A 19,411-nucleotide genomic window follows, 5' to 3' on the forward strand; every position below is an offset into this window, starting at 1 on the left:
TGACCCTTCACTGTGACACAGACGGATAGATGAACCCTCTGACCTCTCTCTGACCACAACCATCAGGGGGAGAGACCAGGCCTGTCCTTCCCTCGCTGACCCCAGGAGGTGATGCCCAGATGCCCAGCAGTATCCCAGACCCATCTCCCAGCCACCGCGCAGCCCACATTCACCCGCAGAGCAAAGAATTCATCCCGGTGGCTGTGGCCCGAGGACGGGGGGAGGACAGAGGCGGAGACCTCCCCCGCGGGAGAGGGGGATAGTCGGGAGAGGCCAGCAGGGGTTACAGGGGTCATGCCCGAGTCCGGGGCAGAGGTCACGCACTATTCCACTCCTGGGTCAGGGGTCAGGTGCTCTACTGACCCCGGGGTAAAGGTCGCGTCGGGTTCCAGTTGCGGCGAGGGAACGCTGGGCTCCAGCTGATCCCCCATGGCCGGCAGGGGAACCCCTGCTCCTCCCGAATCGGGGAAGGGACGGTGAGGGAATCGCGGGGCTCCGGGATGGGTTCAGCTCCAGTCCAGGCCGGAGCGAAGCAGCAAACTCCGGGTACGAGCAGTCAGGGGCAGGGGTCAGGGTGGGTCAGGGGTCGCGGTGGGTCACAGTGGGTCAGGGGTCACAGTGGGTCAGGGGTCCCTTTGGGTCAGGGGTGAGAAAGGGTCAGGATATGGGACAGGAGGGGGTTTGAGAGGAGTCAGGGTCAGGGTGCAGGAAAGGTAAGGGTCAGGATGATGTCAAGGGTCAGGTTCCGGGACAGGGTCAGGCCAGGTCTCTGTAACACAACAACTGAGGACGACACTCCACCGCTGAGATAAACCAGGAAACTGGTGAGAGGCTGCAGCCTCGATCGCAACACCCAACCACCAGAAATGTAGAAAAACAGTTTCCAGTTGCCAGGAAACAGCCGACACTCAACAGGGAAATAACCCAGAGCAGAACAACAGGGAAAATATGTGTTACTGATACAAGAGTGTTACAGTGTGGTGTGTATCAGTGTTACAGTGAGGGTGTATCAGTGTTACAGTGATGGTGTGTGGTGTATCACTGTTACAGTGAGTGGTGTGGGGTGTATCAGTGTTACAGTGGGGGTGTAGGGTGTATCAATGTTACAGTGAGGCGTGGATCAGTGTTGCATTAGGCAGTGAGGGGGTAGAGTGTTACAGTGAGGGCTGTATTGGAGTTATATTGAGGGGTGTGGGGTGTATCAGTGTTACAGTGAGGGGTGTGGGGTGTATCAGTGTTACAATGAGGGGTGTATCAGTGTTACAGTGAAGGGTGTGGGTACCTCGGGACAAGTGACAAGAAACGAAACTGAACTGGGATGTATCAGTGTTACAGAGAGTAGTCTGGCTAAAAGACTGTGCATTCACCTCATCACTCTCTAGATTATAATTGGACCACCCCTCAGCCCTGTGATCCATGGAACAAAGTCTTAATCTGTCCAACCTCTCCCTATAGTAGTTTGAAGAAGGGTCTTGACCCGAAACGTCACCCATTCCTTCTCTCCTGAGATGCTGCTTGACCTGCTGAGTTCCTCCAGCATTTTGTGAATAAATAATCTCCCTATAGCTGAGTGCCTCTAGTCCTGCCAACATACTGAGAAATCTCTGAACTTTTTCCAGCTTAATAATATCCTTTCTGCAGCAGTGTGACCAAAACTGAACGCAATACTCCAGATTCAGGCACACTAACGTCTTCTCATAATGTCCCAACTTCTCCACTCAATACTGTGACTGATGAAGGCCAATGTGTCGAGAGCCTCCTTTATCACCCTATCCAACTGTGATGCCACTTTCAGGGAACAACGTGCCTGTACTCTGCAATCCCTCTGCTCGACAACAGTGCCGTACATTCACTGTGAAGGTCCTCGCCTGGTTTGACTTCCCAAAATCACCTACTTGTACTTATTTGCATTAAACTCCATTAGCCATTCCTCAACCAATTTGCCCAGCTGATCAAGATCCTGCAGTAATTTTAATAACCATCTTCACTTTTATGACACAATCCAGTTCAGTGTCATTTGCAAACTTACTAATCATGCCTCACATTGTACAACAATGGGCCCAGCACCGAACCCCGAAGCACAGCACTAGACAAGGCCTTCGGTGTGAAAATCATCCTGCCACCTCTGTGCTCTGCTTCCTTCCATGAAGCCAATTCCACATCCAGTTTACGAGCTCCCCTTGGATCCCATGTGATCTAACGTTCCAGAGCAGACTATCGTGAAGAACCTTTTCAAATGCCTTGCTAAAGTCCATAGCGAAAATGTCTATGACCTTGCCCTTGTCAACCTTTTTCATTACTTCAAAAAACTCAATCAAATACATCAGACACAATCTCTCACGTACAAAACCATGCTGATGACACCATTATTATTTATAATATAAAATTTATATATAAACTAAGTTTATATATATATATATATATATGAGTGTGTGCGTGTGTATACTTTATATCCATAAATAAAAAGGTTCACATATATAAACCTATTTTGGTGTTTATTATGGTGTTTATAGGGTAGAATGTTTACTCTGCTGTTGTGTTACGATAACAATTTCAGTGTGGAGGAAGGAAATGCAAATTCTGTTCGAAGAAAGGTCTCGACCTGAAACGTCACCCATTCCTTCTCCCCAGAGATGTTGCTTGTCCCGCTGAGGTACTCCAGCATTTTGTATCTACCAAGGAACTGCAAATGTTTTAAACTGAAGATAGACACAAAATGCTGGCGTGTCCCAGCGGGACAGGCAGCATCTCTGGAGAGAAGGAATGGGTGACTTTTCATGGACAATAGACAATAGACGATAGGTGCAGGAGTAGGCCATTCAGCCCTTCGAGGCAGCACCGCCATTCAATGTGATCATGGCTGATCACTCTCAATCAGTACCCCGTTCCTGCCTTCTCCCCATACCCCTTCACTCCTCTATCCTTAAGAGCTCTCTCCAGCTCTCTCTTGAAAGCATCCAACGAACTGGCCTCCACTGCCTTCTGAGGCAGAGAATTCCACACCTTCACCACTCTCTGACAGAAAAAGTTCTTCCTCATCTCCGTTCTAAATGGCCTACCCCTTATTCTTAAACTGTGGCCCCTTGTTCTGGACTCCCCCAACATTCGGAACATGTTTCCTGCCTCTAATGTGTCCAATCCCCTAATTATCTTATATGTTTCAATAAGATCCCCCCTCGTCCTTCTAAATTCCAGAGTATACAAGCCTAATTGCTCCAGCCTTTCAACATACGACAGTCCCGCCATTCCGGGAATTAAGCTAGTGAACCTACGCTGCACGCCCTCAATAGCAAGAATATCCTTCCTCAAATTTGGAGACCAAAACTGCACACAGTACTCCAGGTGCGGTCTCACCAGGGCCCGGTACAACTGTAGAAGGACCTCTTTGCTCTTGTTATGAAGGCCAACATTCCATTGGCTTTCTTCACTGCCTGCTGTACCTGCATGCCTCCTTTCAGTGACTGATGCACTAGGACACCCAGATCTCGTTGAACATCCCCTCTTCCTAACTTGACACCATTAAGATAATAATCTGCCTTTCTATTCTTACTTCCAAAGTGAATAACCTCATACTTATCTACATTAAACTGCATCTGCCATGTATCCGCCCACTCACACAACCTGTCCAAGTCACCCTGCAGCCTTATTGCATCTTCCTCACAATTCACACTACCCCCCAGCTTAGTATCATCTGCAAATTTGCTAATGGTACTTTTAATCCCTTCATCTGTCATTAATGTATATCGTAAATAGCTGGGGTCCCAGCACCGAACCTTGCGGTACCCCACTGGTCACTGCCTGCCATTCCGAAAGGGACCCATTTATCCCCACTCTTTGCTTTCTGTCTGTCAACCAATTTTCTATCCATGTCAGTACCCTACCCCCAATACCATGTGCTCTAATTTTGCCCACTAATCTCCTATGTGGGACCTTGGCGAAGGCTTTCTGAAAGTCGAGGTACACCACATCCACTGACTCTCCCCTGTCAATTTTCCTAGTTACATCCTCAAAAAATGCCAGTAGATTTGTCAAGCATAATTTCCCCTTCGTAAATCCATGCTGACTCGGAATGATCCTGTTACTGCTATACAAATGCTCAGCAATCTCGTCTTTTATAATTGACTCCAGCATTTCCCCACCACTGATGTCAGACTAACTGGTCTATAATTACCCGTTTTCTCTCTCCCTCCTTTCTTAAAAAGTGGGATAACATTTGCTATCCTCCAATCCACAGGAACTGATCCTGAATCTATAGAACATTGAAAAATGATCTCCAATGCTTCCACTATTTCTAGAGCCACCTCCTTAAGTACCCTGGGATGCAGACCATCAGGCCCTGGGGATTTTTCAGCCTTCAGTTCCATCAGCCTACCCAAAACCATTGCCTAATGTGGATTTCCTTCAGTTCCTCCATCACCCTAGGTTCTCCGGCCCCTAGAACATTTGGGAGATTGTGTGTATCTTCCTCAGTGAAGACAGATCCAAAGTAACGGTTTAACTCGTCTGCCATTTCTTTGTTCCCCATAATAAATTCCCCTGCTTCTGTCTTCAAGGGACCCACATTTGCCTTGACTATATTTTTCCTCTTCGCGTACCTAAAAAAACTTTTGCTATCCTCCTTTATATTATTGGCTAGTTTACCCTCGTACCTCATCTTTTCTCCCCGTATTGCCTTTTTAGTTAACTTTTGTTGCTCTTTAAAAGAGTTCCAATCCTCTGTCTTCCCACTCTTCTTTGCTATGTTATACTTCCTCTCCTTAATTTTTATGCTGTCCTTGACTTCCCTTGTCAGCGACAGGTGTCCCTTACTCCCCTTAGAGTCTTTCTGCCTCTTTGGGATAAATTGATCCTGCAACCTCTGCATTATTCCCAGGAATACCTACCATTGCTGTTCTACCGTCTTCCCTGCTAGGGCCTCCTTCCAGTCAATTTTGGCCAGCTCCTGCCTCATGCCTCTGTAATCCCCTTTGCTATACTGTAATACTGACACTTCCGATTTTCCCTTCTGCCTTTCCATTTGCAGAGTAAAACTTATCATGTTGTGATCACTGCCTCCTAATGGCTCTTTTACCTCTAGTCCCCATTATCAGATCAGGATCATTACACAACACTAAATCCAGAATTGCCTTCTCCCTAGTAGGCTCCAGTGCAAGCTGTTCTAAGAATCCATCTCGATGGCACTCTACAAACTCTCTTTCCTGGGGTCCATTTCCAACCTGATTTTCCCAGTCTACCTGCATATTGAAATCTCCCATAACCACCGTAGCATTACATTTGTGACACGCCAATTTTATCTCCTGATTCAACTTGCACCCTATGTCGAGGCTACTGTTTGGGGGCCTATAGAAAACTCTCATTAGGGTCTTTTTACCCTTACAATTCCTCATTTCTATCCATACTGATTCAACATCTCCTGATTCTATGTCACCCCTTGCAAGGGAAGAGAGGAATGCATGACCTTTTATTCTGAGGCTGTGGCCTCTGATCTTAGACTCTGCCACGAGTGGCAACATCCTCTCCACATCCACCCTGTCGAGGCCATTCACTTTTTAACGCTGTCTCTCTCTAACCCCCCCCCCCCCCAGGGAGATGGAATATGCACTTGGTCTGGGTTTTTTAGGGTGGCATAGTGGCGTCGTGGTAGATCCTGATCTTGCCTACTGTCCGGCTGGAGTTTACATATTCTCACTGTGAAATTCTGCAACCCTGCATATCTCGCACACAAAATGATGCAAATCTTACCATGAATGACAGAAATAAGAAGTGTTATCCATGTTTATGAAGTTCATTTTTGAATTATTTAAAATTGAGGGTGTTGGTGCAATATACTGCTAACCCACAAATGCGTCGTTATGAGATATTCACATTTAAAAAATCCATAAATCACAAACCAATTTGACCAACTTATCGGTTGAATTTAGATATGAAATTTTTACAGGTTGTAGGGTGGTGGATAAGGATCGTATTCATGCATGTAACTCATTTTAATAAAAAAGGTGTTTAGAAATCTTTGCAAAGTAATTAAAAATAAATAACTAAAATATCACATTTACATAAGTATTCAGACCCTTTGCTACGACACTCAAAATTGAGTTTATGTTCATCCTGTTTCCATTGATTATCCTTGAGATGTTTCTACAACTTGATTGGAGTCCACCAGTGGTAAACTAAATTGATTGGAAATGATTTGGAAAGGTACACCTGTCTACATAAGGTCCCACAGTTGACAGTGCATGTCCGAGCAAAAACCAAGCCATGAAGACGAAGGAATTGTCCGTAGACCCCCGAGACAGGATTGTGTCGAGACACAGATCTGGGGAAGGTTATAAAACAATTTTTGCAGCATGGCAGGTCCCGAAGAGCGCACTCGTCTCTGTCATTCTTAAATGGAAACATTTTGGAACCACCAGGACTTTTCATAGAGCTGGCCACCCGGCCAAACTGAGCAATCGGGGGAGAAGGGCCTTGATCAGGGAGGTGATCAAGAACCCGATGGTCACTCTGACAGAGCTCCAGGGTTCCTCTGTGAAGATGGGAGAATCTTCCAGAAGGACAACTATATCTGCAGCACTCCACCAATCTGGCCTTTATGGTAGCGTGGCCGGACGGAAGCCACTCCTCAGTAAAAGGCACATGACATCCCGCTTGGAGTTTGCCAAAAGGAACCAAAAGGATTCTCAGATTCTCTGGTCTAATGAAACCAAGATAGAACTCTTTAGCCTGAATGCCAAGCGGCACTGCTCATCACCTGGCCAATACCATACCTACGGTGAAGCATGATGATTGCATCATCATGGTGTGGGGATGTTTCTCAATGGCAGGAACTGGGAGACTAGTTAGGATCGAGGGAAACAGAGCAACGGCCCTAAGCACACAGCCAAAACAATGCAGGAGTGACTTTGTGACAAGTCTGTGAATGTCCTTGAGTGGCCCAGCCAGAGGCCGGACTTGAATCCAATTGAACTTGAGGGACCTGAAAACAGCTGTGCATCGACACTCCCTGTCCAACCTGACAGAGCTTGAGAGGATCTGCAGAAAAGAATGGGAGAAGTTTTCGCTTTTTTATTATGGGGTATTATGTGCAGATTGATGACCTGGGTGACCTTGTACACCAGTCACTGAAAGTTGGCGTGCAGGTGCAGCAGGCAGTGAAGAAAGCTAATGACATGTTGGCCTTCATAACGAGAGGATTTCAGTATAGGAGTAAAAAGGTTCTTCTACACCTGTGCAGGGCCCTGGTAAGACCACATCTGGAGTATTGTGTACAGTTTTGGTCTCCTAATTTGAGGAAGGACATTCTTGTAATTAGAAACATAGAAAATAGGTGCAGGAGTAGGCCATTCAGCCCTTCGAGCCTGCACCGCTATTCAATATGATCATGGCTGATCATCCAGCTCAGTAGCCTGTACCTGCCTTCTCTCCATACCCCCTGATCCCTTTAGCAAAAAGGGCCACATCTAACTCCCTCTTAAATTGAGGCAGTGCAGCGTAGGTTAACAAGATTGATCCCTGGAATGGAGGGACTGTCACATGAGGAATGTTTGAAAAGACTAGGCTTGTATTCACTGGGAGTTGAGAAGGACGAGAGGGGATCTTGTAGAGACATATAAAATTATAAAAGGACTGGACAAGCTAGATTCAGGAAAAATGTTCCCAATGTTGGGGGAGTCCAGAACCCAGGGACACAGTATAAAGGGGAGGCCATGTAAAACTGAGGTGAGAAGGAACTTTTTCACCCAGAGAGTTGTGAATTTGTGGAATTCACTGCCACAGAGGGCAGTAGAGGCCAAATGACTGGATGAATTTAAGAGAGAGTTAGATCGAGCTCTGGGTGCTTGTGGAATCAATGGATATGGGGAGAAGTTGGGCACAGGTTACTGATTGTGGATGATCAGCATGATCACAATGAATGGCGGTGCTAGGTTGAAGGGCCGAATGGTCTCCTCCTGCACCTATTTTCTATGTTTCTATAAAAAAAAACAAATTGAATCCATTTTAAAACAAGGCTGTAATGTAACAAAATGTGGAAAAGGTGAAGGGGTCTCAATACTTTCTGAATGCATTGGCCATTATTCATGTCTAAAGCTAGCACTTCTGTATTCAAGATTCAAGATTCAAGATAGCTTTATTTGTCATCCACAGTCCAACAATAAAAGCATTAAATAGGCATTAAAATTACACAACCCCAAAAACACACAAAAAAAGAAACATCCATCAAAGAAACATCCATCACAGTGAGTCTCCTCCAGTCCTCTCCTCACTGTGATGGAAGGCCACAATGTATTTTCCCTTCTCCTGCTGTCCTCTCCTGCAGTCAGGTTGTTGTGGTTGCAGGCCGCGCCGGACGGTCCGCAGCGGCCCGAGCCTAAGGCGAGTCCCAGCCGCTTCCGCAGCCTCCAAAGACGGCCGGCTCCGCTGATGATAAGTCCGATCCGGTGCGGGCGAACACGCTGCTGCTGTTGCTGTTGCTGTACGTCGGGGCGGTCGTGGCTCCCGACATTGAAGCCCCCGCCCAGCAGAGAAATATCCCGCGGCATATCTTAGGCCGCGCCGGATGGTGAAATGTCCGCGACCCAAGCCCCGCGACCCGGGGCGGGCGAACACGCTGCCGCTGCCGGAGCTCCCGATGTCGGCATCCACGCGGCCCGAGCCTAAGGCGAGTCGCAGACACTCCCGCAGCCTCCGAGGACGGCCGGCTCCGCTGATGGTAAGTCTGGTCCGCGGGCTCTGCGAACCAGAGCACTGGGGGCCGCCAGCTCCAGGAGTTGGGCCGATGGTAGGCCGCAACAGGAACGGAGACAACACCCAGAAAACAAAGGTCGGGTCTCCGTACGGAAAGCACACATATTTACAATTTTACAGTTCCCCCCCTCCCCCCCACATACACACATAGTACACTAACACAAAAACACGACATCACAACTACAATTAAGACAAAAAAACAACAAAAACACAAAGACAAATGGACCGCAGGTAAGCCGCAGCTGCTATGGCAGCGCCGCGATTTTGGAATTGGCGGTATCAGTGTAGGTATGTATTCATTACATTCGGAATTGTATCAGTGTAGGTATGTATTCATTACATTTCATTACACTAATATTGAGTGTGTGCATGACTGATTATATATGTATATAGAGGAATTCACAAGAAAGAAACTATATATATATATATGTGTATATGCATATATATATATATGCATATACATAAACCGCAGGCCGAATTGTCATTATGGTTTATGTACATCATGTGAAAAATAAGATGAAGAGAGAAATAGAGTGTTGCTTTAAATCAAAGTTGCTTCTGATCCATGAGAAGGCACTTTGAGATCTATTTATCTCTATTTTGCCTCTCACCCACAAACTTTATATATATATCATATATATATGATTTGTGCAGAGAGTGTGTTAGAGCAATACAAGGGAAACTGCACAAAAGAGGGGGCTGGGGAGGAAGGATCGGTGGGAAATAGACAGAAATAGTAAGAAAGAATAAAATCAGAGAAACTAACCAGGGAGAAATCATTTAAAAAGAAGAATAACAAAAAATGTGAATTAATAGATGAGTTATATTCTGCATTTTAATGGTATCATCACACATCATCACACACAACATTGATTACACTGCGAGAGGCAGAACGAGCTCTTACTAAAATGACGGACGTTCCGCTCCTTTGCGTAAAACACTTCAGAAGCGGCGATTCCGACGGTCCACCTCGCTCCACTCTGTTATCTTTGGCCTCTCCTCACTCCCGCCCCGCTCCCGAGGGCGGAGACTCCGGGATAGAACCCGCCCCTCCTTGATTGATGTTCAGACAGGCCAATCGCTGGCCAGTCTCTGCTGTTCCCGCGTTGACCTCATGGGTCAGGTGGCCAAGCGCGGAGACGGTTTAACCAAAGATACTAGAGGAACAAGATGGACCACTCGACCCTGAGAACAGTAGAATGTCATGGCGCCATTTTAGTAGGCAGATGCCTGCAGAAACATTTAAAAGAAAAATAACAAAAATCTGTGAAATGATATATGAGACATATTCTGCATTTTAATGGTATCATCACACATACTGTTCGCCAAAACACTGATTACACTGCGAGAGGCAGACCGAATGGCGGAGTTTGCTTACTAAAATGGCGGACGTTACGCTCTATTGCGAACTACACTTCAGTGGAGGCGATTTCTGCCGAGTGGTCCATCTTGTTCCTCTAGTACCTTTGGGTTTAACGGTCGCCGAGGGAGGGAGCGCCCGAGGGAGGGAGCGTCGCCGCCGCACAAGGAGGAGACAGAGGGAGCGCGGGGTGTGGGGGAGACAGAGGGAGCGCGGGGTGTGGGGGAGACAGAGGGAGCGCGGGGTGTGGGGGAGACAGAGGGAGCGCGGGGTGTGGGGGAGACAGAGGGAGCGCGGGGTGTGGGGGAGACAGAGGGAGCGCGGGGTGTGGGGGAGATAGAGGGAGCGCGGGGTGTGGGGGAGACAGAGGGAGCGCGGGGTGTGGGCGAGACAGAGGGAGCTCTGGGTGTGGGGGAGACAGAGGGAGGGCGGGGTGTGGGGGAGACAGAGGGAGCGCGGGGTGTGGGGGAGACGGGGTTGCGGGGCCCGGGCGGGAGGGTAGACGGTGGATGGACAGGAGAGGCGGAGAGGGGAAGGTGGAGATGGAAGGAGGGCACGGGGAGGGTGGGGTGCATGGGATAGATGGGGAGAGGGGTACAGGGGAGGGTCGGCAGTGAGGGGAGGGGCAGTGGGGAAGGTAGATGGTGAGGGGGCATTGGAGACAAGTATGGAGAAGGGCAGTTGTGGAGGGGAAGTGTAGTGGGGAGAGGTGGACGGGAGTCGATGAGGAAGGCATGGGGGGGAGTAGATGGGGAAGGGGATGGTGGAGGGGCATGGGCAGATTCGATGGGGAAGGGGCTGGGGGTATAGTGGTGCACAGGGTGTGTGGTGGGGGAAGAGTACTGGGGAGGGGCATGGGGAAGTTGATGGGGAGAGGGCATGGGAAGGATGGATGGGAAGGAGTGCATGAGGAAGGTAAATTGTAAATTTTCCTGGTGTGGGACGAATAAAGGAATATATTAAATTGGAGTGTGTTTGGAACTGGGGAGGGGAAGACAGAGCGGGGGATCTGATATGAGGCTGGGGTGGTGGAGGGAGCACAGACAACCCAATAGGTCCACATTGAGTGTGAACGGGCTCTTTCTATGTCCAGCTCTGGGTCATTCACTGTATACTCCTTGCCTAGTAAAGCTCCAGGAGATGCTGCACTGCCTGAGGTGATCTGGATCTGCGCTGCTCCAAGTCATATTATTCTAATGTACGACATTGGGGAGACCACACCTGGAGAAATGTTCAGTTCTGCTCGCCCTGCTAAGGGAAGGGTGTCGGTAAACTGGAAAAGGTAGAAATAGATTGATGAGATGTTACCAGGACAGGAGGGTTTGAGGAATATGGATTGGCGGTGACTGTTTTCTGTGGAGAGTAGGATCCAAGAGGTGATCTTGTACCGGTTTATTAAATCAGAAGAGGCATCGATAAGGTGAACTGCACAGGCTTTTCCCCAGGCAAAGAGTGCATTGTTTAATGTAAGAGGGGAAAATTTAAAGAGCTTTTGAGGGAACAAGTTGCCAGAGGAACATGGCAGAGGTGAGTACGATTACAACATTGAAAACCTATTTGGATGTGGACAAGGAGTGGAAAGATTTGGAGGAGTAGGCAGGAGGCAGAAAAGGGAAACACTCAGACCCAATATGTAGGAGAGAAAGAAGGGAAAAGAAATAAACTGAGAATAAGAAATGATGGGTCCCTTAAATGTGTATATTTTAATGCTAGGAGCATTGTAAGAAAGGTGGATGAGCTTAGAGCCTGGATTGACATCTGGAAGTATGATGTTGTGGCGATCAGTGAAACATGGTTGCAGGAGGGTTGCGATTGGCAATTAAATATTCCAGGATTTCATTGTATCAGATGTGATAGATTCGGAGGGGCAAGAGGTGGGGGTGTTGCATTGCTTGTCAGGGAGGATATCACAGCAGTGCTTTGGCAGGACAGACTAGAAGGCTCGATTAAGGAGGCTGTTTGGGTGGAACTCAGAAATGAGAAAGGTTTAGCAACACTTATAGGGGTGTATTATAGACCGCCAAATAGGGAACGAGAATTGGAAGAGCAAATATGTAAGGTGATAGCAGATATTAGTAGTAAGCACAGAGTGGTGATTGTGGGTGATTTCAATTTTCCGTATATAGACTGGGAATCACAGTCTGTTAAAGGGCTGGATGGTTTGGAGTTTGTAAAATGTGTGCAGGATAGTTTTTTGCAGCAATACGTAGAGGTGCCTACCAGAGAAGGGGCAGTGTTGAACCTCCTGTTAGGAAATGAGATGGGTCAGGTGACGGAGGTATGTGTTGAGGAGCACTTTGGGTCTAGTGATCATAATGCCATTAGTTTCAATATCATTATGGAGAAGGTCAAATCTGGACCAAGGGTTGAGATTTTGGATTGGAGAAAGGCTAATTTTGAGGAGATGAGAAAGGATTTAAAAGGAGTGAAATGGAAATTGTTGTTTTATGAAAAGGATATAATAGAGAAATGGAGGATATTTAAAGGTGAAATTTTGAGAGTACAGAGTCCTTATGTCCCTGTTCGGTGGAAAGGAAAGAATAATAATTTGAAAGAGCCGTGGTTTTCCAGGGAAATTGGACACTTGGTTCGGAAAAAGAGGGAGATATACAATAAATATAAGCGGCAGGGAGTAAATGAGGTTCTTGAGGGATATTTACCGAGGAGAAGGATATTGAATTATGTGAGGTAAGCGAAACAAGTAGAGTAGTGATGGAAATTAGGAGGATTAAAGAAGAGGAGGTACGGACACTTTTGAAGAATATAAAAGTGGATAAGTCTCCAGGTCCTGATAGGATATTCCCTAGGACATTGAGGGAAGTTAGTGCAGAAATAGCAGGGGCTATGACGGAAATATTTCAAACGTCATTAGAAACAGGGATGGTGCCGGAAGATTGGCGCATTGCGCATGTTGTGCCTTTGTTTAAAAAAGGTTCTAAAAGTAAACCTAGCAATTATAGACCTATTAGTTTGACGTCTGTGGTGGGAAAATTAATGGAAAAGATACTTAGGGACAATATATATAATTATTTGGATAATCAAGGCCTGATTAGAAACAGTCAACATGGATTTGTGCCTGGAAGGTCATGTTTGACTAATCTTCTTGAATTTTTTGAAGAGGTTACCAGGGAAATTGATAAGGGCAAGGCTGTGGATGTTGTCTATATGGACTTCAGTAAGGCATTTGACAAGGTTCCACATGGAAGGTTGATTAAGAAGGTTAAATCGTTGGGTATTAATAGTGAGGTTGCAAGATGGATTCAACAATGGCTGAATGGGAGATACCAGAGGGTAACGGTTGACAATTGTATGTCAGGTTGGAGGCCAGTGTCTAGTGGAGTGCCCCAAGGATCTGTGTTGGGTCCACTGTTGTTTGTCATTTACATTAATGATCTGGATGATGGTGTGGCAAATTGGATTAGTAAATATGCAGATGATACTAAGATAGGTGGAGTAGTTGATGGTGAGGTAGATTTTCAAAGTCGACAGAGAGACTTGGGCCTTTTGGAAGGGAGGGCTGAAAGATGGCAGATGGAGTTTAATGCTGATAAGTGTGAGGTGCTGCATTTTGGTAGGACAAATCAAAATAGGACGTACAGGGTAAATGGTAGGGAATTGAGGAATGCAGTGGAACAGAGGGATCTGGGAATAACTGTGCATTGTTCCCTGAAGGTGGAATCTCATGTGGATAGGGTGGTGAAGAAGGCGTTTGGTATGCTTGCCTTTATAAATCAGAGCATCGAGTATAGAAGTTGGGATGTAATGTTGAAATTGTACAGGGCATTGGTGAGGCCGAATCTGGAGTATGGTGTGCAGTTCTGGTCGCCAAATTATAGGAAGGATGTCGACAAAATGGAGAGGGTACAGAGGAGATTTACTTGAATGTTGCCTGGGTTTCAGCACTTAGGCTACAGAGAGAGGTTGAACAGGTTGGGTCTTTATTCTTTGGAGCGTAGAAGGTTGAGGGGGGACTTGATAGAGGTTTTTAAAATTTTGAGAGGGACGGACAGAGTTGACGTGGGTAGGCTTTTCCCTTTGAGAGTGGGGAAGATTCCAACAAGGGGACATAGCTTCAGAATTGAGGGACAAAGGTTTAGGGGTAACATGAGGGGGAACTTCTTTACTCAGAGGGTTGTGGCTGTGTGGAATGGGCTTCCGGTGGAAGTGGTGGAGGCTGGCTCGATTTTATTATTTAAGAGTAAATTGGATAGGTATATGGATAGGAGGGGATTGGAGGGTTATGGTCTGAGTGCAGGTAGATGAGACTAGGTCAGGGAAAATGGTCGGCGTGGACTGGTAGGGCCGGACAGGCCTGTTTCCATGCTGTAGTTGTTATATGTTATATGTTATATGTTATATGAGTATTGGGCCGGTGCAGGCAAGTGTGACCAGCTAGATCAGGCAACTTGGTCAGAATGGATGAGTTGGGCCAAAATGCCTGTTTCTGTACTCCAAATTCTAGAACAATATGTCTATTTGATTCCAACATCCAATAAAGTTCTGGCATTTACATCTAGTTGCCCAATCATGTCTTTGACTGATGTTGCATTTGTTACAGAAAGCTCACGGACTGAGACTATCCGTGTCAGAGACAGACAACATCTGGTCAAGACCCACAGGGAACATTGAGCAACAGATGCAAGCAAAGCTGAGGTGAGAGGGAGCTGGGACTGGGAGAGTGTATGTGTTCTCTCTGGCCTTGGTTCCCAGCGAGATATCATCATCCACTTTAACTGATTTTAAATCCTCCAGTCCTGTCGACAATACACTGATACCCTTTGCTCTGGAATCACCAAGCCACTCTATCCTTTCATGTAAAAACACCAAAAAGGCAGGAGTAGGTTATCTTTCTCCTTCATATGATCATGACTAATCTACCGCAGGCTTCAATTCCTTTCCTGTGTGTACTGCTCGTAGCTCCCAATTCCCCAATCTTTGAAAAATCAAGATTCCTCTTCCTTGTCTCCACTGATTTCACCTCTACCACCCTCCATGGTGGATAATTCACCATGCTCTCTCTGAAGAGCTTCATGCACAACACAAAAAGCTTTCAATGGCTACCCCATTACGGTGTAACTCTGTCACCGTAGATTTATAATCCGATACAGCATGGGAACAGGTCCTATGGGCCAACTTGTCAATGCTGACTAGGATGCCATTTTGGGCCAGGCCCATTTCCCTACATTTGGCCCATTGCCTTCTGTACCCTTCCTATACATGTATCTCATGAAGTCCTATAGTGTCGTAAACAGGTGCTTTGGCCCAACCTGCCCCTTGTGTTCCTATTAATTGTTCCCCCCTCACCATAAACCTGTGCATTTACCCTGTCCATTCCGCTCATGATCTTATGCAGCTCTATAGATCACCCCTCGTACTTCAGTGCTCCAAGGAATAAGGTTCTAGCCAGCTTAACCTCTCTCTAAAGCTCAGGCCCTCAAGTCCAGGCAACATCCGTGTAAATCCTTTCTGCCCCGTTCTAGCTTAACAACATATTTCCTATAACAGGGTGACCAAAGCTGTACACAATCCTCTAAATCTGGCCTCACCAATGTCTTGTTTAACTGTAACAATACCTCCCAACTTTAATACTCAATGCTTTGACTGATGAAGGCCAATGTGTTGAAAGCCTTCCTGACCATCCTATCTACCTGTGACACCGTTTTGAAGGAACGATGTCCCCCTCCCCAACTGCGGCATGTCACCCGTATTTAATCGTGACTCATAGATCGCAGCCAGGGCACCTGCAATTTCCTCCCTATTTTCCTCAGATACATCTGAACAGGCTCAGGAGATTGCTCTATCTTAGAAACATAGAAAAATAGGTGCAGGGATAGACCATTCGGCCTTCGCGCCAGCACCACCATTCAATATGATCATGGCTGATCATCTAAAATCAGTACCCTATTTCTGCTTTTTTCCCATATTCCTTTAGCCGTAAGAGATAAATCCAACTCTCTCTTGAAAACAACCAGTTAATTGTCCTCCACTGCCTTCTGCAGCAGAGAATTCCACTGATTCACTACTCATCACAACCCCTTATTCTCAAACTGTGATCCCTGGTTCTGGACTCCCCCAACATCGGGAACATTTTTCGTGCATTTTTCTGTCCAATCCTTAAAAAAATCATATGTTTCTACAAGATCCCCTCTTATCCTAAATTCCAGTGAATACAAGCCTTTCTTTCATCATAGGGCAGTCCTGCAATCCCGGGAATGAACCTGCGCTGTAATCCCTCAATGACGATAATGTCCTTCCTCAAATTCGGAGACCAAAATTGCACACAATACTCCAGGTGCGGTCTCACCGGGACCCTGTACAACTGCAGTAGGACCTCCTTGCTCCTATACTCAAATACTCTCGCCATGAAGGCCAACATGCCATTAGCTTTCTTCACTGCCTGCTGTACCTGCATGCTTACTTTCAGTGACTGATGTGCAAGCACACCCAGGTCTCATTGCGCCTCCCCTTTTCCTAATCTGGAACCATACAGATAATAATCTGCCTTCCTTTTCTTGCCACCAAAGTGGATAACCTCACATTTATCCACATTGTACTGCATCTGCCATGTATCTGCCCACTCACCCTACCAATCCAAGTCACCCTGTATCCTCATAGTATCCTCCTCACAGCTCACACTGTCACCCAGCTTTGTTTCATCTGCAATAACATCATATGTGTTTGGAGATTCTGTACTTCCATGACCATGATACTGACTGGTCTCAGCCACTTCTGTTGACTGTCACAAGACTTCATGTGTTTATCCACGGTAAAAACAGAGGCAAAATACTAATTCAAGATCTTGCCCATCTCCTGTGCCTTTGATTCCAAAGGGGCCTCATTTTCTCTCTGGCTACCCTTTTTCTGTTAATGTGCATAAAATCTCTTGGGATTGTCTTTAATGTTATTGGCCAGAGCTCGCTCCTCATCATATCATCATATATATACAGCCGGAAACAGGCCTTTTCGGCCCTCCAAGTCCGTGCCGCCCAGCGATCCCCGTACATTAACACTATCCTACACCCACTAGGGACAATTTTTACATTTACCCAGCCAATTAACCTACATACCTGCTCGTCTTTGGAGTGTGGGAGGAAACCGAAGATCTCGGAGAAAACCCACGCAGGTCACGGGGAGAACGTACAAACTCCTTACAGTGCAGCACCCGTAGTCAGGATCGAACCTGAGTCTCCGGCGCTGCATTCGCTGTAAAGCAGCAACTCTGCCGCTGCGCTACCGTGCCGCCCTGTTTCCTTTTTCCTCCTGATTTCCTTTTTCAGCGTGCGCCTCTGTCCCCAAAATTCCCAGCGGCATATACCTGCCCCATGCCTCGTTATTTTTGAACAGAGCCTCAATTTCTATGAAAAATGCCCAGGAATTTGGCAAGTGAATCTCTTGGACTCTAATGGAAATGTGCTTTCTTACATAGCGGTTCAAATCCTATATATAGAGCTCCAGGTGTATCCACTGGATGAATTTAAATGAGAGACCTCTTGGGGCTAGCGGACTCAATGGATATGGGGAGAAGGCAGGCACAGGTTACTGATTGTGGATAATCAGCCATGATCACGATGAATCATGACTCGAAGGGCCGAATGGCCTCCTTCTGCACCTATTTTCAATGATATACCTACCAGACATGATAAGTAGGCAGAGAAAAGATCACCCAATCAGGCCGGGACTGATGAATGCAGTGACAGTTGCTAACCTGCTCTGGGCTTGTAATTGGATCCAGGCATTTCCGCCTCCGGCACACTGGAATATCATTGTCATCATTTCTTGGGGAAGCTAGTTTCACTTTCGAGGTTAAGTTTCTATTCATCATCAGGAAATTGACTTTCAGTAAATCATTGCCTGCAACACCATTCTCAATCGACTCCACAGCAAAAGTGCAGCTAAAGCTGTGAAAAGAAATTCAAAGAGCTTTGTGTCTAATGAACACAATGAGGTACAGAACTCTGTAATTCCTTCTGTAAGAAGTTTGTGTTAATCATTGTTTGTTTGAAAGTATGTGTAATGTATTACATGTAATTGGTACTAAATGTTTAGGGACACGTCATTAAGTGGCTGTACGTGTAGAAAGAAGGTTATTTTAAGCTGATGAACTTTCATTATAGAAAAGTATCTTATCTCTTATCTGGCGAAATTGCAGCCAGTCTCCAGAAAGCAAATGTTTTTGTTATTCAGACTTCTTGCAAGTGTAATACTTTCTCTGTCATTGTGGTTACATATGTGTACCAGTTGTCATATGGACAAAGTAGGCCTTTCGATCCACCATCTTTATGCTGACCATCAAGTATATCTACACTAATCCTGAAAGCACTGCTATAGTTGCTACCAATTCAATGGTTCACTGGATATTTATTGTCACAAATGCAAATAAACAGTAGAATGAAATTCATTTTGCATATAATGCCGTTGCCGTTAGGTGTGCCGCCATTTAATCGAGTTCACAGTCTAGATTCCCGTGTGCTCGTTCTGCCGGAGCGACTCCCGATCCCCATCCGTCACCCACGACTGGCTTGGCCCGTGAACCGTCGTCTCTCTCTCCTCCTCGCCGGACATCTTGTGTCCCGGGGGCAACCTCCCGCAACCCACCTTATAGGCGCTGGAGGCATTACCCGGTTCACACTCCTACCGGCCCTTGTTCTCCATGCCCAATGTCTCCAGCAACTCCATCCCAATATTCCACATCTGATGAGCTATCGGGCGGTTCCGCGTCCAAGGAGCGTCCAAGCGAGACCGGCCGCCCGGTGGAGCCTCTCCGTCTGTTTCAGCTGGCATGTTCGGGCATCCCCGGGCATGTTCGGCCGGCCGACGTGTTCAGCTGTCTGTCGGAGCGTCCTGCGGTTCCACATCCCACGAGTTCCGGGTGCTTTCGGTCGTCCGACGAGCCTTCGGGGCCTTCTGATCCGTAACCTTCTGTGTCTTAGTGATGCAAGTGTTTGTCGAGATACATTTTAAACATTGTGAGAGTTCCTATCTGAATACTCACACAGGCACAGGGTTCAGATTTAAACCATCCTGCTCGGTAATAAATTCCTTCCTGAGCTCTCTCTAAGCCTCTTATCTTTTATTCTAAATGATGTCCTCGAGTGTTGGACATCTCTGCCGTGTGGAATGCCGTAAGTCCTACAACTTACATAATGGTGAATATCTCGGTCCCGCTCGGTCTCCTCTGCTCCAAGCAAAATAAACGCAGCACCTTCCAGTCTCTCCTCATGAGTCTTCGTGCATGAAGTAGATTTCCTTGAAATATCATATCTCAGTTTAATACCAAGGTACAGTGAAAAGATATCTGGTGATAAAGCA

General features: G+C 46.6%; 1 long non-coding RNA gene across 1 annotated transcript in view; it reads right to left on the reverse strand.

The window, feature by feature from the left end:
- The window catches only part of LOC144612301 (uncharacterized), a 17,433-nt gene extending 7,687 nt beyond the window's left edge, over positions 1–9,746 (reverse strand). The window contains exon 1 of the long non-coding RNA XR_013549655.1: positions 9,647–9,746. This is a non-coding gene — a long non-coding RNA (uncharacterized LOC144612301). The remainder of the gene's footprint in view (positions 1–9,646) is intronic.
- Between the last annotated feature and the right edge of the window lie 9,665 nt (positions 9,747–19,411).

This window comes from Rhinoraja longicauda, chromosome 44, assembly GCF_053455715.1.
Source record: "Rhinoraja longicauda isolate Sanriku21f chromosome 44, sRhiLon1.1, whole genome shotgun sequence".
Taxonomy (NCBI): Eukaryota; Metazoa; Chordata; class Chondrichthyes; order Rajiformes; family Arhynchobatidae; genus Rhinoraja; species Rhinoraja longicauda.